General features: G+C 47.3%; 1 protein-coding gene across 6 annotated transcripts in view; it reads left to right on the top strand.

The window, feature by feature from the left end:
• Positions 1 to 17,016, top strand: part of LOC117226228 (QRFP-like peptide receptor) — a 67,129-nt gene that overhangs the window by 30,208 nt on the left and 19,905 nt on the right. The gene's annotated exons all lie outside the window — the stretch shown is intronic.

Below are 17,016 nucleotides of genomic sequence, written 5' to 3'. Positions count from 1 at the left end.
CGATTCGCCGGACCAAATCACGGTACCGTGCACGGTGATTGGAAAGTTAGCGTGGGCGGTGCGGGAACTGTTGTAATCCAATTTTTTCGCTTTAATAAATTGTGCTCGTTCGGCGAGATTTATTAGGGCGATGACTCGAACAAACGGGCTAAAATGTTAGCGATGTCTTCTCGTCGAATCGTGAAATCGTCTGCCAGTGAGAATCGTTTTATCTCGCTCGGTTTGGCAATCTCGGCAATCCTCGCACGTCTGCGAAGCTCGATAGAAATCGATAGTATTTTCGGAACAGATGTTCCGATCGGCAAAATAAATTTTTCAGACGTCAATTATCGTGCATACTTTTGGTCAAATAATCGCACTCGAATCTTAGCAAGTTCGGAAAGCGCGCGTACCGCCTCGGGGCTGGTTTCGAAGCGAAGCATCGCGTTCTCCGGATACTTTGGCCCGACTAATGCCTGGTTATGCTACTAGAGTCCCGCGGCGTATTCGACCAGAATTTTCGCCTCTGCACGCGGCGAGATTGTTTCCGGCAAGTTGTCCGGAAGATTTATCGAACGAAATCTCCTCCGAGGCTCCTGCAACTATTACTTGCCTCCAGAGGCACTACGTGAATTTACATATTAACGGCGCGCAGTCGCGAGCCGGTGCTGCATTCCTGATTATGCGTGCAATATTTTCATTGTGGTCGCTGAAATACGAACTTCCTGGTCGTGGCTTTTAGCCGCGGACGGTCTCCGTGCATAGGCTCGACTAATTGGCTTCTTTGCAGCAGGAAACGGGCCGGAAACTTCTCCATTGCGATTCTTGACTACTTCGGGGCCGGTTAATTAAATCATAGAGCTTCCAAGGGATCAAAGGATTATACGTTGCTTACACGTTCCAGAAATTGTACGCTCTCTGCGCTTTAATACACCTCGCGGCGATTTTATTTATCGTGTAGTCGCATTCCCGAGTGTCCTGGAGAATTTACTGGCCAGACGAAGCAGATTATCCTCGTTGGAATTGAGCTCGAGCGTTTCCTTGATCCAGGAAAATTTTGATAACTGTCCGACCCGTTGGCGACTCGTTCTACTGGCCGATGTCAGAATAAATCGTGTAGAGCTTGCTGTGATTCTTTCCTTGCTTAATGTTGAAAGGGGAATCCGAAGTGTCACTTATTACAACTTTTCTCATAAATAGAAAATTGAAATAGAAATTTTGTCACTGTCCTCTATTTTGATAATCCATTTTTGTCACGCATAAAAACCGCGGTCCACTCGTAACTGTCTCATGGTCGAAGAAGTCGTTCGACTCGATCGAATGTCGTAAACAATGTTCCCGAGATTCACTCGCCATTGTATAGACGGCAACTAATTTCGATCACGGAACGGCAGGCAATATATTCAAAAATATCGACGCGAAGTTGCATTTTCTAGCAGCGGACTATAAAATTCAGAAATGATTGAGGATCGTGCGCTACGATGGATGCATCGTAGGTAAAATGCAGTTGATAAGATACTCGAGGAACGTAACATCGAACAATTTATTTATTTATTCGCACAGCGGAGAACGCTGTTCGTTCGACGCTCGTTCCGATGGAAACGAAGTTACCGGAACAATTACGCCAGTGGATAGGAAAATGAGTGACGTGTGCTCGAAACTAGCGAATGAATGTGCAATAGTTGCTTGTTCGGTAACTGGCGGACAGGCGGTGTAGCGACTCCGAGAGGAACTCCGAAGTTCCGAGGCCCCGATGGTTCTCGTTTCAGTGATCGCAGAGCCATTTACACGAAGAGTCAATTATCGACTGGGAGCGTAGTTTACGAGCGGTTTAGTGTCAGCCATGAGTTGACTGTCGCGGTTAAACAATGTCCTGCTAACAACACTCGCGCGGAGTGGACGTGACGGCAGGAATGCATCGCGAGTTTATTACGGTACAACTGCGACGTAATTCGCCGCGATGCATCATGCAACCTGCAACAGATGCACAGACGCGCCCTCCATGGACTGGAACGCCGCGAAGACAGCAGGTTTCCCCGGTTATTTTTCGCCAGCTTCGCGCCCGCTCGCGGTTTCATATTCAAGAATATTCGAGGGAATTGAAGCGAACAGAGACCTCCGTGGAAACACTGATACTAGAGGATAGTCAAATATTGTGAGAACGGAAGAAACTGCAGATTGCGCGAGAACAGCAGTGCCCCGGCCAGCTTAGACGAATTCACGTCTTTATGATTCAGCTGGCAGCGGAAAGGAACTCGAGCAGTTCGTAGAACCGGGTTGATTAAAAAAACGTTATTAAAGCAAGGAGGAAACATTTTTATAAACGCTTCCTTTCACGATGCAGCGTTCTCGAGGACTTCTATCTAATTACATTTTCATTTCTTTATCGTCCCTCTGGCGGATGATTTAATGCTGCCGGCGAAATGATTCGAAATGAAGTTTCTTCTTTGATATCGCTTGCAATTTACGATTCGCGAGAGGACTGCGGCAGAATTGATATCCGCATTTTACTTTTAATCAACATTTACGTTCGCTGAAAGCAGGTGGAACAAATTGCGAGTGGGAATTATCGGTAACGAACGGGAGAGGTTACGAAGACTCGGGACCGGAGAGATTCCGATGGCACGAAATTCGCGAGCTTATCGGTTTCGTTGACGTTTCGACGGCTGCGCGAGCATGTGTTAGCGCCGGTTATGGTCGGCCGTCGTGATCGACGACCAAAAACCGTGTCGACGGGTCGCTTTATCGGCGCGCCAATAAGTTAATTCGACGCTTACGATCAACCAGTGCCTCCCTTATCGAGGGAACGCCTCGCATAAATTGCGATGCTGTTGGTTGCACCCTATTTGCAACAGTGTCCGTTATAGGGCCGCTGAATTTACTGCGCGATCGCGGCCAAACGTTCGTGAAACCAGCTGCCGGAGTTTCGATAAATTAGGAAACATTCGGAGCCGAACAGTCTAATTAGCTCTCACGGCTTACTGTACTCGCGAAGTTTCCGACAGTTCTACGATATTTCACTTAATTCTCGAAAGCCGATGAATTTACTCGGCGCGTGCCCGCATTGTGATCCCCGCTCGCCGTTGTATTCAAAATTATTTGGCTTCTTTCGATGCTTCTTTAACGATTTGCCAGAGACCCTGACTTCTGTACCGATTCGTCGATACAGGATTCAATTTTTTGTTCTTCGCTTTCGACCACCATTTTTAAACAAGCGTTCCGCCGAAATTGTTTGCCACTGCTAAACCAAAGACGACCATAATCTCGAAGCACCGGGTGGAACAAAACAGCTGCGGTTTTCTCTCGATATCGTCTAGCTTTATCGAGGGGCTGAAAGTTTTCCGGCGTCGCTTCATTCGACCGTGAACACAATATGAGCAGCGTCGGATCGTCCCAAACCATTCGGATCACTTCGCGAAACGTTTATTGCGATCTCGGCAGTCGGTTGATATCGAACCTCTGCTCATTTAATTCCACAGTACTTCTCCTCGCTGGGAAATGAATACTCGAAGCGCAAAGATTCCTCGGAACGAGATTCTCCGTTGCGGAAATTTTCCTGCGCCGTAAACGCGACATCGCCGCGGAAACAAAAATTAATTTACAGAGATCGCTCTTTCGAAGAACGCGTAAAAAAATCTGAAGCTTAGCGGGACCAACGATTTCAACGATACGAATTAATTCGAGCGAGTGGTGCCCGCGAGAGCGTGCAAAATTGGTAAAAACTTTCTGTGCTGGTTTTCGAGGTAAAAACTGAACGTGGAGCGCGACGATGACTTAAACTGCCTCAATTTATTCAGGCAGCAATTAGGGATCAAAAAGAGGTCCGTTCGCGTCCGGATCGACTCGCCCAATTTCAGGATCTCCATGATTTTCACGCTATTTCGAAAATTGTGGTCTCCAACTCGTTGCCACTCAACCTGCGTGCCCGCAATTTCGCAACGAAACCGTGAACCACCATTCAGTCCAGTGACGTTCAGTTTTTCGGTCGTTGTTTTTATCTGTCGCAGAGTGGAAACTCACGGTTTTCAGTTTTGAACGATAGAGATTGGCGAGAGGACGGGCAAACGAGAACGCTGGGAGAACCGGGATGGTCTATCCAAAGGAGAAATACTTCCGCGTCAAGGGCAGCCGGCTTCCTCTTGAAAAGGGGACGCTTTCATGAACAAGAAAGATGACGGAATATTACATTTTTTATATCGGTCGGATCTTTGCCGGCCAAATACATTTTCTTTGAACTCCAAGAGAGCTCGATGTTCGATAACGCGACAGAGTAGAATCTTTATGGTGTCCCTTTTTATCTCCTTTTTCCAGCTTCTCATAACCAGAAGTATTTTCCATATCTTCCCTCTTCTCATCTCTTTGAGCTGGTAATCAGCTTTCTAATTACCTCTGAATGCCATTACATTACAACTTCTTAGAAGCAATTTCTCTAATAAGTCTATAAAAAAATGTACGAAAGAATATATAAATATATTCTTCTTAACCAGTTAACCAGTTAGCTGTTGTTAGTTGAAAACAGTTAACTGGTCCATTGTGATTCCGCTGGATTTGTTTAAGATCCGAAAGCGACAAAAATGAATCGAACTGCTTTCCAAGTATTTCTTGATTGTATTCGAGGAATCTGAAGAAGAATCGCATTAATTCGCAAGAAATTTAGCATCTTCCGTCCGTCGTTTGCGCGGCGAAGCGTACGAAGGATTTCGTTGGCCGTTTGTATGCCGTTGGCACTCCGGAATCAGAGAGAACACGAACGAAGCGGTTCATGCATCCAAAGGGGAGTCGGTGAATTCCTGTTTTATGCCGAGAGTCCTCGAGTTGTTCGTCCGGCCTAAGCTTCCCGGACCGTCGCCGTCGCGTCGTTCCCATTTCGTTCGCAGTTTTGGGATCCGCAACGACGTCATAAACTTTGATTGCGAAGAAAATGACCGGCCTACAGTGGACTCCCCGAGGAGGCGAAGCGTCCCACGACCGGCGGCCTCGCAAATAAAAATGATAATAACGTCGGATATTATACGGGCGGGGGAGGCGCGACGGAGGTTGTCGACGAGATAGCGGCGCGCGAGAATTCACGCAAATTGAATTCAATTTTCCGACGCCGTGAACAGCCGTTCAATCTTTCCGCGATTTCCCTGCAAACTTCGCAGGAATTTTGAACACTCTTCCCCGAAGAGTACCCACAGGTGTCACGAAGAAGCCCGCCTGAACTTTACGACATTGTTAGCCGCGTGTCTGCGATTTAAATACATTCTTCCACTCGTTCTCGTTCGAACCTTCTTCGGGAAGTCGGATAACTGTCTTCGAATCCTTTCGTGTTTTCTAGTATCTGGCGTACATCATGTATTGTTCTCAGATTGAAGTACCTAAGACTATAGCAACTACACATATTTGCCTTATGGCTGACGTGCTATTTTAATTTTTTGCGTTCTCCGTCTTCGGCAAATTTTTTTACATTTAAAAGAATTGCACGAATTTCTGCACAGACATTTTGAAAAGTTGATTTCGCCGAACTTCTGGACCAGAACAAGTCTCGAAGCGGTTTCTCTGCGGTAATTTCTCTGGGGCGTAATTTTCGGTAGAACTTCTAGTTTTTCCGAAGACAGTTTCCGCAATGTCTGCTGCCGGATTCAATTTTCCGTGCGCATGAGAAAGCTCGCAGCCGCGGCCACGTTCCTTTTTTTTCCTGCAGCGCTGAGACTTGCCGAAACTCGGCCGTGATTCCCAACGAAATCACCGAGGGTCCGACCCGTGGGAGTTCTTCGAAAAAATTGTAGCAGATGCCCCGATGAGCGTCTATTCGTATTCCGGCCGAAGGAAACCGGATGACACCGGTCAGCGGGGAAAATAGGCCGCTGGGAAAGCCGAGGAGGCGCCGAAACGGCAAAGAGCCGTTTCGCGCCGGTCTTGACTTAAGTCGGCGGTGCCTTCCAAAGGCAATCGATTCCCGTCAAACACGCTAGCTTGCATGTTTCTCGAGGAAGGAAATTCGGCTGTATTTTATAAGATCAGGGAGAGAGTAATCTGAACGTGCATCGATACAGAAGCAAGGCAATTTGTCACATTATAATAATAATAATTACAATAACTTTAATCGTGTACTATATGGGTACAACTTTGCGTTGCAAGAAAAGAAATAGAAAGAGAGATTATATATAGCCGTCACATTAGTACAATACAGTGAGTAACAAAGTAAGACAACAAATGTAAAATTATCACACATACAAATAATATCATTGACAAACTAGTTCAAGAAAGGCATCTCCAAATTGTCACCGCACTTTTTAACCGCAGCAGTAAACCTTGCCGATGATACAACAAATTTATTAGAAAGCAATTCTCTCGCCGGGCGATAGAGATAATATCGCAAGTGTCATCTTCGACATTTGCGCATTAGGAGTTTCTGTTACGTCGGAAACGATCCGACGGCTCCGCCGACAACGATCGAAGTCGGTTAAGATTATTGGCCGGAAGCGGAAGAAGGGGATTGTAGCTCTGAAAATTGGGTCGCGGCGTCGCGTCGCGTCGCGAAACTCGTTTGCATCGGAACTGCAGCTAATCGGCTCAAGGAAATGGATCAATAATGGTTTGTGTATTTTGCCGGAACGACACTCGTCCCCTGTTATTCTTCCCATCCGCTGAATCCTTTTTCACAGGACGGCCTACGAAAAATATTTTGATGAACAACGAAGGAAAATAGTTCGTCCTACATGGTGCGTGCCTATAGCGAAACTGGAAAGCCTGCACCGGGAATGCAGTGCTCGGAATTTTTCATTAAATCGCATGCATCCGAGCGAACAGTTTTTACGACGGCAATTTTCTTATGAGAGTTAGCGGACGTCGATTAGTTGTCGAAAAGAATTGAAAATTCTTTCTCCTCCCGCAGCGTTATTAGTCGCGGACATTCTCTCGAACGACGTAACAGATGTAACTCTTGTTCGTCGAGCGAGTACGAATGCAATCGCTCGGATCGTGCTTAAAAGGGCGAGCCCGCAGCGAAGGAATACTTTACTGGCCGCGTGGACTAGTCGTAATGAAAATCCGCTGCTAATCTCGCTAGCGAGGATTTGTTACGGCCGACACTGTGTGACGGATAATGCGTGAAAGCTTGTAAAAGCTCCGCAAGCAACGCAATGCTTTCTGCTTTAGAATTTAATAACAAGGGAGAGGCGCCGTCGTCTCCCCTTCTTTCATTAGCTATGAACACGGAATTCATGGTCCTTGTCCGGGATCCTTCTCTTTCAGTTCGGTCGACGATTCTGGTATCCGGTTGCGCGTGAAAATTTAAATCATGCACCATTGTGCAACTCGCGTGTCCCCGCGCCGGCGGATTTGGAATTTTTGCTTCTGCGACACCAGTTTCGGATTTCGTGTCAAGGATTTACGTCGCCGACTGGCTTCCAGCAGCGCCATCCTGGCACAGGAGCCCGACAGTTTAGGGTCCGCGGGAAAAATTCCATATTTCCATCGCGCGTTCCATTATTCAGAACGGGCGAACCGCATCCATCGTGCTTCCCGCGCGGTTGTCGTGCAATATTCCCGAGTGCCTCGCGAATTGTCCCGTTCCACGGCGAATCTAGCCTGCATCACCTTTTGCCAATGACCCATTCGGAAATGATTAAATTCCTGCCGACTGTCTGACTCAACACTGACGCTCATTCGCCGGATTCTCGCGGTTGCAAATCACTTTTCTCGAGAGTGCCTTCCGTCTGTCACAGAACTTCTGCGACATCAGAAAACGTGCAAAAGTATCGTTCTATCAAATAAATATCACGGGCATTCTCAAAAGTATTGCACAATACATCGAAAGCTCCTAATTGATATATCCAGAAATTGTTATCGTACTGTTTGGCGATGTTTAATGTTCTAATTACCGATGTTTGGTAAGTCTTGACGAACTTCTAAGCAATTCTTTTCACTTTTCCATCGAATAATCGTCATCGTCGCGTAGCTCTAAGCTCGGTAACCGTAATCGGATGCCATTTGATCTCGTTTGACCGTGTTTGACGGCCGAGAAAAAACGTCCCAGAACAAACGTGCAGCGTCTCCACCTTATAAACGGAGCCTGTCAATCGATCTTCCTTAGAATACCTCACATATCGTCGAGGCGTCGAGCTTGGAAATCGAATTTCCAGCGCGTAGGAGCGTTCTCCAGGTGTTCTAGGACCATCCGCTGCAAAGAGTTTCATCGCTTTCTGATCTGTCTTGAGAGGAGAAGTTCCCGGACGGCCGGCGAACGATGTGTAACGAAGGTAAGCGAGCGCATAAGTGCAGCTGCAGCGGGCCGCTTTGTTAGGATAGCGACGCGACGCGAAACGGCGAGCCTCTCGAAAGCGGCGCACCCCCGTCGCGGGGGCGGCAGGCGTGGCTGTGCTTTAAAGCCTCGCGTGTTGTCTCTCTCGCCCTTCCTCGGAGGATCCATGAGAGTGGCAATTGGCCCACTTCGCGGGAAGAAAGTCTTGCATCGCGCGCGAGAAAAATTCCTCGGATAAGGAGCGCCGAGGTAAATGTCCCGTTCAAGATCTCGTTTCTTCTCTGCACGCGTTCGACCTTCTCCTCGACTCCGGCAAGCCGCCATAAATTTCATACTCACCCGAGAACTCTGCGGCGAAGCTAGCTGGATGCTTTACGCGCCACGTTCGACCGGTCCCCGCGGGTTACGCTCGCTCATCCCGATCCTCGGCGCGACTCTCCGATGTTCGACTTGGTTCGCGACGCGTTCGATTAGGTCGCCGACATTTTTTGCGATGCAACAGTTTCGTTGGTTTTTTCCGTCAGCCGATTTAACAAATTCGTCGGGAATTTCTGTGCACAGCGAAACGGCCAGCATTCGTCATAGTCGGCGAGCAGGCTGACGAATGCACCGAATAATTCTTGCTCAATTTTCGGCAGCGTATATTTCACCGTTCGCGAAAGAAATAAATTTGTGCGCGCCCGGTCGAGTCGGGCATTTCTGATCGCCGACGATCGATGCGGGGAACGTGCGCCGGACAATCGGGCCGAGTGGGCTTTTTAATTCACGGCAGATCGCCGGCCGATATCAGCGACGTTTAATGACTCCCGGCTCTAGCAGCTGTTGGCGGATTCTATCAAATTTCCGTCGAATTTGTCAAGCGAGTGTTACGGTGATCCGGAACCGCGCGGGAGTATCGGCTCGCAGCGTAATTTTTCAACGGTTTGATCAACGCCCGGTCATCGCGTGGCGCGTTATCTTGTTCGCTGTAAATGTCAGCTGAAAAACACCGACCTGGAGGGTAACTTATGCTCGGTGTCGATGGCACAGCCTGCCGCCGGCCAGCCGACCCCTTATCTATCATTCGTGATTTATCAGGCGTTACGTTGCCCCGGTCGATCCGGCATGAAAACCTTTTCATCGGAGCCTCGAACGAATTCTACTGTTTCATGTATTAGAGTTCTCCAACTGCGAGCCTGTAATTCCTCGCAACCATCCTCTCTGTAGAAAGAGAAAAATTCGCCTTGCCGTTACAGTTAACTGCCGAGTTCAGGAATTTTTCCATCGATCGACGAACCGAGAGATAAAAACGCGTCGAATTAAGTTGGAATTCCGAGTATTCTTCTGGCTGGAATAGTTTAACGGAGCTTTCCCGGTCCGGGAATCGTTTCGAGGTCGCGTTTCGACGGATCCTGCCGGAAATTCCCCATTCGACTGGTTTATTTTACCCGCGAAGACACTTCGTCGTCGAACGGCGGTGAATCATTCTGCGAGTTTCACGCGGGAGACGCGGATCTTCCGGACGCGGAAGTCGCGACACGGTTCGCGCATTCGCCGAAACATGCGAGCCAGCTTCTGATCCGTGGAATTTTATCGCCTCCCCGAGAATAATGTCGCCGACTGTCGGCGTGTCTGGAGAGGTATAAGCGTCAACTTGCAGCGGACGGCGGCGGACTATCAAATCCGAGCGTAAACGATTTATGCGAGCTCACTTTTACGTCCGCGTTGTCACGACCTTCGCGCGGAACGGCCGTAGTGCCACCCGCGCCACGTCTGTTTTCGAGGACAAGCTTGCATCCGACTTTTTAACATCTGCTCCGAGCAACGTCATTCGCGCGAATGTTTATATCTGGAATTTCTCTTACACGTTCCGCGCACGCATGATAATCTTTGCGCGATCCTCGTTACTGTCGCTCGATGTTCATTCGATTCGTAGAAAACTGATTTCTACGCTTCGTAATCTCAATACAGTAAGAAAATGGACAATTTGGGAAGAGGCGATACGATTGTTCGAGCGATCAAATTTTCAGTCTAGAAACAGGTTTTGTAGTTCGAACTAACAATTTCGGCACGAGTTGAAACGGAGTCGATTAGTTGCGGTGCAGCGACTGCGTTGCACGTCGATTACTATATTGTTTGGTATGTTGGCGAAATCGATCGATGGGTCGTGTAGTTAATGAGACAATTAAAGAACGCGCACGACACTGGCCGCAGTGATAATAGTCCATTAAAATCCCTCCCCACCCCGCGGGCCGTAGGCATGCGCGTGCTGCGTTCCATTCGCCTGTAAAATTAGGACCATATTGCACTTTGTCTCGCGGTAATTGGTTTACCAACCACGTTCGACAACCATATTCTGTTAATCGAAAATAAATTATTCCTCGGTGGAGCGCCGCGCCGTGCACTTTTTGTGCATGGGATAATTGCATCGGCTGAGTGGATTAAACCGGCTGAGAAGCGTCGCCTCGCCCGTCTCGGGCTGTTGCTGCAACAGGAATCGAATTGACAGGGGATGCCAGCCCGAACCCGCCTTAATTCACCCTTAAAATTTTCGATAAACTGATAACACAACATTCGGAGATACGTTCAAGTTTTTAACGAGTGCCTAGAATTAAGCTTGCCGGATTGCAAATATATTTTAGTAGGAAGCGAAAGGCGTGAAAATTGCCAGCGCAAACGTTCCGTGAAAGTTTTGGTTTCGACGGCACGTGTGTTCGACAACTATAGAAACGCGTGGAACGAGACGACCGAAAATATGTTCACCGATTCGCGAGGGGCATTGAATTTTTCCGCGATCCTAATCGAACGATGTACCGTTCGTCGACAGACGATTCACCTGTCCGAACAAGCGCCGAAACTGCCGAATGTCTACGGTGAAACGTAATTTTCCAGGGGTGCGATTCGCTTTAACGAGGCAGCAGAGCCTCTGTGGCTTCAGTTTATTCTATTCATTCTATTCGTTGAAATCCCCGCAAATCGCTGCGACTTCTATGGGTGTCTCTGTGGTCTTGTCCGCTAGCGGACAAACTGTTGTTTCTCACCGATGATGATATCGCGAAATTTTGCAGTAACTTACGATCTCGAATGTTTGTGAAAAATTAAATCGCAAACTTTCCGCGGACGATTTCTTATTTTTCGCTCGGTGCACGTGTTGCACCGTTTACATTTTTATGGGCCTTGGATTTTATGCCTGTCCAAATGTCTTGTTTTATTGGAACTGGAACTTTTATTTCAATCTAATTTATGACTTTATTGGTATTTGCGATTTTATTTCGCTCTACGCTACTGTTTCAGTATGTTTTTTGCTTAGAAAATCCTTGGTGCACACGATGGCATTAATTCCAGAATTATATTACTTAAATCAATATTCTAGAGCTTCTGCATTCTACAGAAAGGGAATACAGTTGCGACGTCTGTCCATTGTCGACTGATTCTACTTGTTGAATTTCCTGCGACGTGCACAATGATTTCCGTACTCGATCCTCTAGGTATTCGTAGCGTCTGACCAATTTAGGGTAATTCTACTTACAATCTTCGGTGATTTTATGCGGAGCAACGTTCGCAGGTAATTTTCTCGAAAAGTCATTCCTGCATGGACAAATTGTACAACATTCTTTTGACCGATCTTTTCACAGACGATTCCCTAATTTGTTCACGTTTCCACCGCCGCTGAATAGCGGCACAGTGTGTTTCGAATATCAAAAGTCAGAAATTCGCTGGTCGACTCGGTGCCCCGAATCGAAAGAGACGTGAATCGCGTTCGGATGTCGATCAGAGAACGCGATTTCGATGTATCGATGTGACCGCGTTAAAATTCCACGGAGGAAATCGCCGACGCTGCCCGCAACTCGGTTTTGGCAGTCCTGCTTTCAATTAGCCGCGCGACGACGCCGATTGATCTAATTAGCGATGATCGTGTTCGGTAATTCCGAGGGCGGGTCAGGTGTCCGCGGGTTCACGGCGGCCGGACTGTCAACTCGGACACCGATGTAATTTCGTTTGGCTTCCGTCGAAACATAAATTAATTTGCCGGAATAGTTCGGTCGATCGACACACGCGACGTTTCCGCGGTGGACAATTAACGGGGCAAACTTTCGCTGGCTCTCAGCGCAGAACCCGTATGCAGCCGATATAATTCAGCGGCTGCTGCATCCGCTCGTATTGCACTTTATTCGACGGACGAACCGCATCGAAGTTTGCGCCAGTTCTTCGGCGATTCGAAGAGACCTCGTTCCAATAACTCTTTGGCAGCGTTCTAGCTCGAGGAAGTTCGCGCTGTATTTTTTTAGAGCATTTTTCTCAGAGGATATTTTGGAAACTGATCGTTATTTTTTAACGAGTGGAAGTCAGTTTCCGTTTCGGGGCTGATCGACGGTTAAGGAGGGTCGAACCGAAATCGATGATCTTAAGCGAGCCTCGGGATAGATGGTTAACCGATAAAATTTCTCGTTCGCTCCTCGATGGCATCAGTGGAGTCGCTTAATTAAACCGTAACAGGACGCAGTAGTGGCCGAACGAACCGCGCTGTATGCTAATTATCCCGTTGCAATATCGCGCTGTCTGCCGATGACGCCCATCGTCCCCGGAAAATTCGCTCGTTACACCTGGCCAATATCTACTTGCCGGCTTTAATGGTCTCGGTACACTAAAACGTTATCGATAGTTCGGAAAATCAACGATGCGACCTTTTCCGTCGCGAGCAATATTTTCTCACGTCGTTCCAACGAAGTGGGTGTGGAGGCTGCGACGATCGGATCGCAAATTCTCTATGAAAATTCTCGTTTCCATCGATCGTTTAATAAAGCGTAGAACCGAAACGAAATCTCCCGAGTTCTTAAGAGGATTATTAAGTCGGAAGTAAATGGGGAACTTCGATGAAATCTTCTCGCTGCTTATCCTTCTAATCTTTCGCGTGTTTCAGGCGCCGCGTCGACCGTATTAACTTCATTTATCCCGCTTCGTTGAACAAAGTTTAGAGCGGTTGCGATATCGTAGAGGTACAGGCGATTGAATCTTTGTTATTTCCGTGTGTAATTCGCGGTATTTCTGGACACTGAAAAATGAGATTGCGGTGCTCTCACACACACACACAGTTGTGTTACTCGCGTAGTTAGCGAACAGAGCGGCTGCGTGCGGGACACGGTATAATTGAATGTCTCGGCTGAGTAATTTACGAAGTCGCGTATCTGCATAAACACCCGGAATACAATAACAATTTGCAATCAACGCGGCGAAATCAACAAGTTACACGCGTTGCAGATTGCTCGGGGCAGCTCAAGGCAATTTTCATTTCGCGACCAGGATCTCGGGTTCCACATGAATTACGCTCATTCTACTCCGCTCCGCTCTACTCTGCTCCGTTCTGCTCTGCTCTGCAGGCAGCTCGGCTTATGTTTGTTCGATTCGTCCCGCATGACGTTCTGTCGGTCTATTGTATAACAACGACTGCCATCGCTGCACAATGCCGAAAATGCAATATCGCCGCGGGAATATCGATCCTCAACAATGTATCGAGAAACTTGTTGTCGCGTAATGCGATGATGACGCGACGCCAACAACGCGGACGATAACAACGCATGATAATAAACGACGGTTTAACTTGATTAGAGCGAGCGCCGAGTTAAAGGGATTACGTTTGTCCACCGCTTTTCCCCCTTGTGGCCCCCATTAACCCGACTCTTTGCGTCCTACGTTAAGCCTGGTATAATTTCACCCCCGTCGTCTCTCTGCGATTTTCATTTTTCATGAATTTTAAGTTCCTGGGAGAAAGAATACATGTTAGAAGGATAACTTTCATGGAATCCGACGATTCGCTGCAGTAGTAATTGAAGGAAATTTAGTTCTTCGTGCCCTGTGACCCATCCTGGTGACGCGTATAATTTTACCGAATCATAGGTGCTTGAATTCCCTTAAAAAATATGTAAATTTGCAGAAAGTTCTGCTACCTGGTTGCCGTCACATGGACGATTTGCATAAGCGATGTAACAGTTGAAATGCTCGAGCTGTTCGGATCTTGTTTTATAGTATTAATTTGCATACGCGTTAAACACGGAGGACAGTTGCTAAACATCGAGTAAATGGTGCAGTTATTTTTAAAATAGCCTGTCGAGTATATTTCATTTTATTGTCGTACTAATTGCGCAAAGACATTTTCGAAAACCAGCGAAATCCATGACTCTCGAGGGGTCTAAATAGACCAGCTTAATCGGCACGTTAGATCGGTTATCTCGTGAGTAGCTATCTGTTCGGTCAACGCTGTCGATAGTTTAGCTAATTAGGGGGACGCTAATTGGTCGGGCATAGAACGAGCAATCTCGGTTTATGCTGCAGCTGCGTGAAACTATTTCAACCGTGCGCAGAGTTTCTTAATGAGAATCGGAAGGCGACTTAAATGAAACGTCAATGGCGCAGTCGGAAATAATCGCGCGAATAAATCGCTCCATTGTCCTCGGCGAAGTGCATTATAAAAATAATCGAAGCTGGGCCCTGCAATTGACTGGCGTCGCGATACGGACTTCGCGGAGCCGATTACAAGAATATTGAAATACTGAAAACTCATTCTTCGGTAACGTTTTCCCGATACTTCGATTCAGTAGGTTTCCATTTCCTTCTTTAATTAACCGAGGAACTAACATCGAGTCGCGACAAGTTGCTTTTTCCCATCGAAACCGGGAACTAATTCTCGCCAAGATGATCCGGCAGTCTTCCGAGAGTAATCGAATTACATTGCGCTGTAACTGCGTTTCAACTTCAAGCCGATGGCGTTCGTTTTAATCAATGTGCTTACATGAACGTGTCTGGAACGCGGTTGATTCGATAATCCGTGCTCAATGGGCCTTTCTTCTCTTGTTGTTGCACTTCAAATCTATCTGAACGAGTTGGACAAAATCTTGTACAGGAATCGATATTTCTCTGGGACAAATCGAAAGATTTTTCGTTGTTCAACACACTGATAATGAAATTTTGGTCATCGAAATTCTCGACAGAGCCGTATTCTTGAGTCCGACAGCGATTCATCGAGTTACCAGAGGCGCTCGAAGTCGTTTCATTCAATTGCAGGCTGCACGAAAGCGCGCAATGCCGCGGGAATTGCCGTGAGAGCGACGAGAGAATTCCTCGAGCCTCGCACATAGCCTAACAAAATTATTTGCGCGCGTTTCGGTCGATTTAGAAGACGCTCGAGAATGCTCGCGAGTTGATCAGCACGTTAGGCCGGCTCTCGTGTAATTAAATTCACGCGCAAACGTTAATTTCCTAATTGAGTGCACCGAGTGCTATCAGCACCGGCGCTCGTTTCGAGCTTTTCAAGTCGCTGAATCCCTCTTTGATCGTGGAAATTTCTTTCCCTGCGTCGAGAAACTTGTTGCTTCAACTAATAAAACCATCCACGCTTGCCCTGCATATTGCATAATTTAATATATATTTTTGTTACTCGTGCATAAGTAGCCCGAGTTTATCAACGGTATTTTACTCGTCCGCCCGACTTATCGTCGACTCGCGCTACTGAAGAATTTGTAACAGGTGAATGACGCGTATCGATGTCTGTAAAATTGTCCTCCGCATCGGTGATTCATTATTGTCTCGACATTTTTTGATTGCAATTTTCCGGAATAGGTCTTGAAATATTCACGAAGACTCGCATCCTCCGACGAATTAATCGGAAAACGTCTCCGTTTATTCGTCCGTCGCCGATGCAAGCTCATTCAATGCCGAAAATAGCTCGCTATTTACTCGCGCTGATTGCTTCGGCTGAATCCACGCTCATCCGCTTCCGTTTCTCTCTCTCTCTCTCCGCCGACAACCTGTGACATTCGACTGATCTCGTCTCGACCGGCGCATTTCCCTTCTAATACACCGACCAAAAACTATTCAATCGAGCCGACAATGTACGCGTCGCAGTATTCATTTTATGCATTGGTATTCGACGAAGAGCATTTTATTTAACGTTTTATCCCCAATTCCATTTCTCCCGCTTCGATTCATTTTTTCGGCGACACGCGCGCATAATTATTTCCTGTTTTTCCGTGCTCGGAAATAATTTCCGCAGCTGCCACGTCGACGTATTTTGATCGATCTCTTCTCGCCGGGGCTCAAAACCGACGGATAAACCGGCGGAAAATTGTCCAATAATTGCCGTAAAATTTCGATCGAGCAGAATTTCCGGTAATTTCGTTAGTGCCGGCAGTGTCGTCCAGCGACTCGCACCGGCCCGCGGCATTTCCGAAACACCGTAACTCGTGCAATCGAGATCAGAGTATCAAAGCCTGTTGTGCTGCCTGTCCCCTTATCTCTGCGAGACGGCTCCTCTGGGTACCCATTGCACGGAATTAGAAACTGAGATCGGCCGGTTAATTCCTCGGCTTCGCCGGTGGAATCTCTCTTCGCCGATGAAAAGTCACGATCTCCTCTTGCCCCGCTGTTCCCTCCGTGAAAAACGACTTCGGTGATTCTTCGACACTCTTTGATTCTCCGCGTCCTCGAGCTGCAATTTCCTTTAATGTACTTATGAACAGTTCAATTCACTCCATGTTCTTACGATACTTCTACGATCCAGCTTCTCTTGGACTTTGCACCATCGTGGCCAATTTTTGTAATTCGATCTTCTTGGGAATCGACGCGTTGTCCTGACCGCGGTTTTTCGTCCAGATTTCTACGATTGCTGGTTGTGAGAAGAATGACAATTTCATTAATATAGACAGCGACGATCTGGCTCGATTTCTGGGTATTTTAAGAAACGATAAATGTGTGTCGCGTAGTTAATTCGGTCGGCCGTAAGAATCGTCCAATAAAACTGCAGACTATGCAAACTC

The sequence above is a fragment of the Megalopta genalis genome, chromosome 11 (genome assembly GCF_051020955.1).
Source record: "Megalopta genalis isolate 19385.01 chromosome 11, iyMegGena1_principal, whole genome shotgun sequence".
NCBI lineage: Eukaryota > Metazoa > Arthropoda > Insecta > Hymenoptera > Halictidae > Megalopta > Megalopta genalis.
This window is presented reverse-complemented; position numbering and strand designations above follow the sequence as displayed.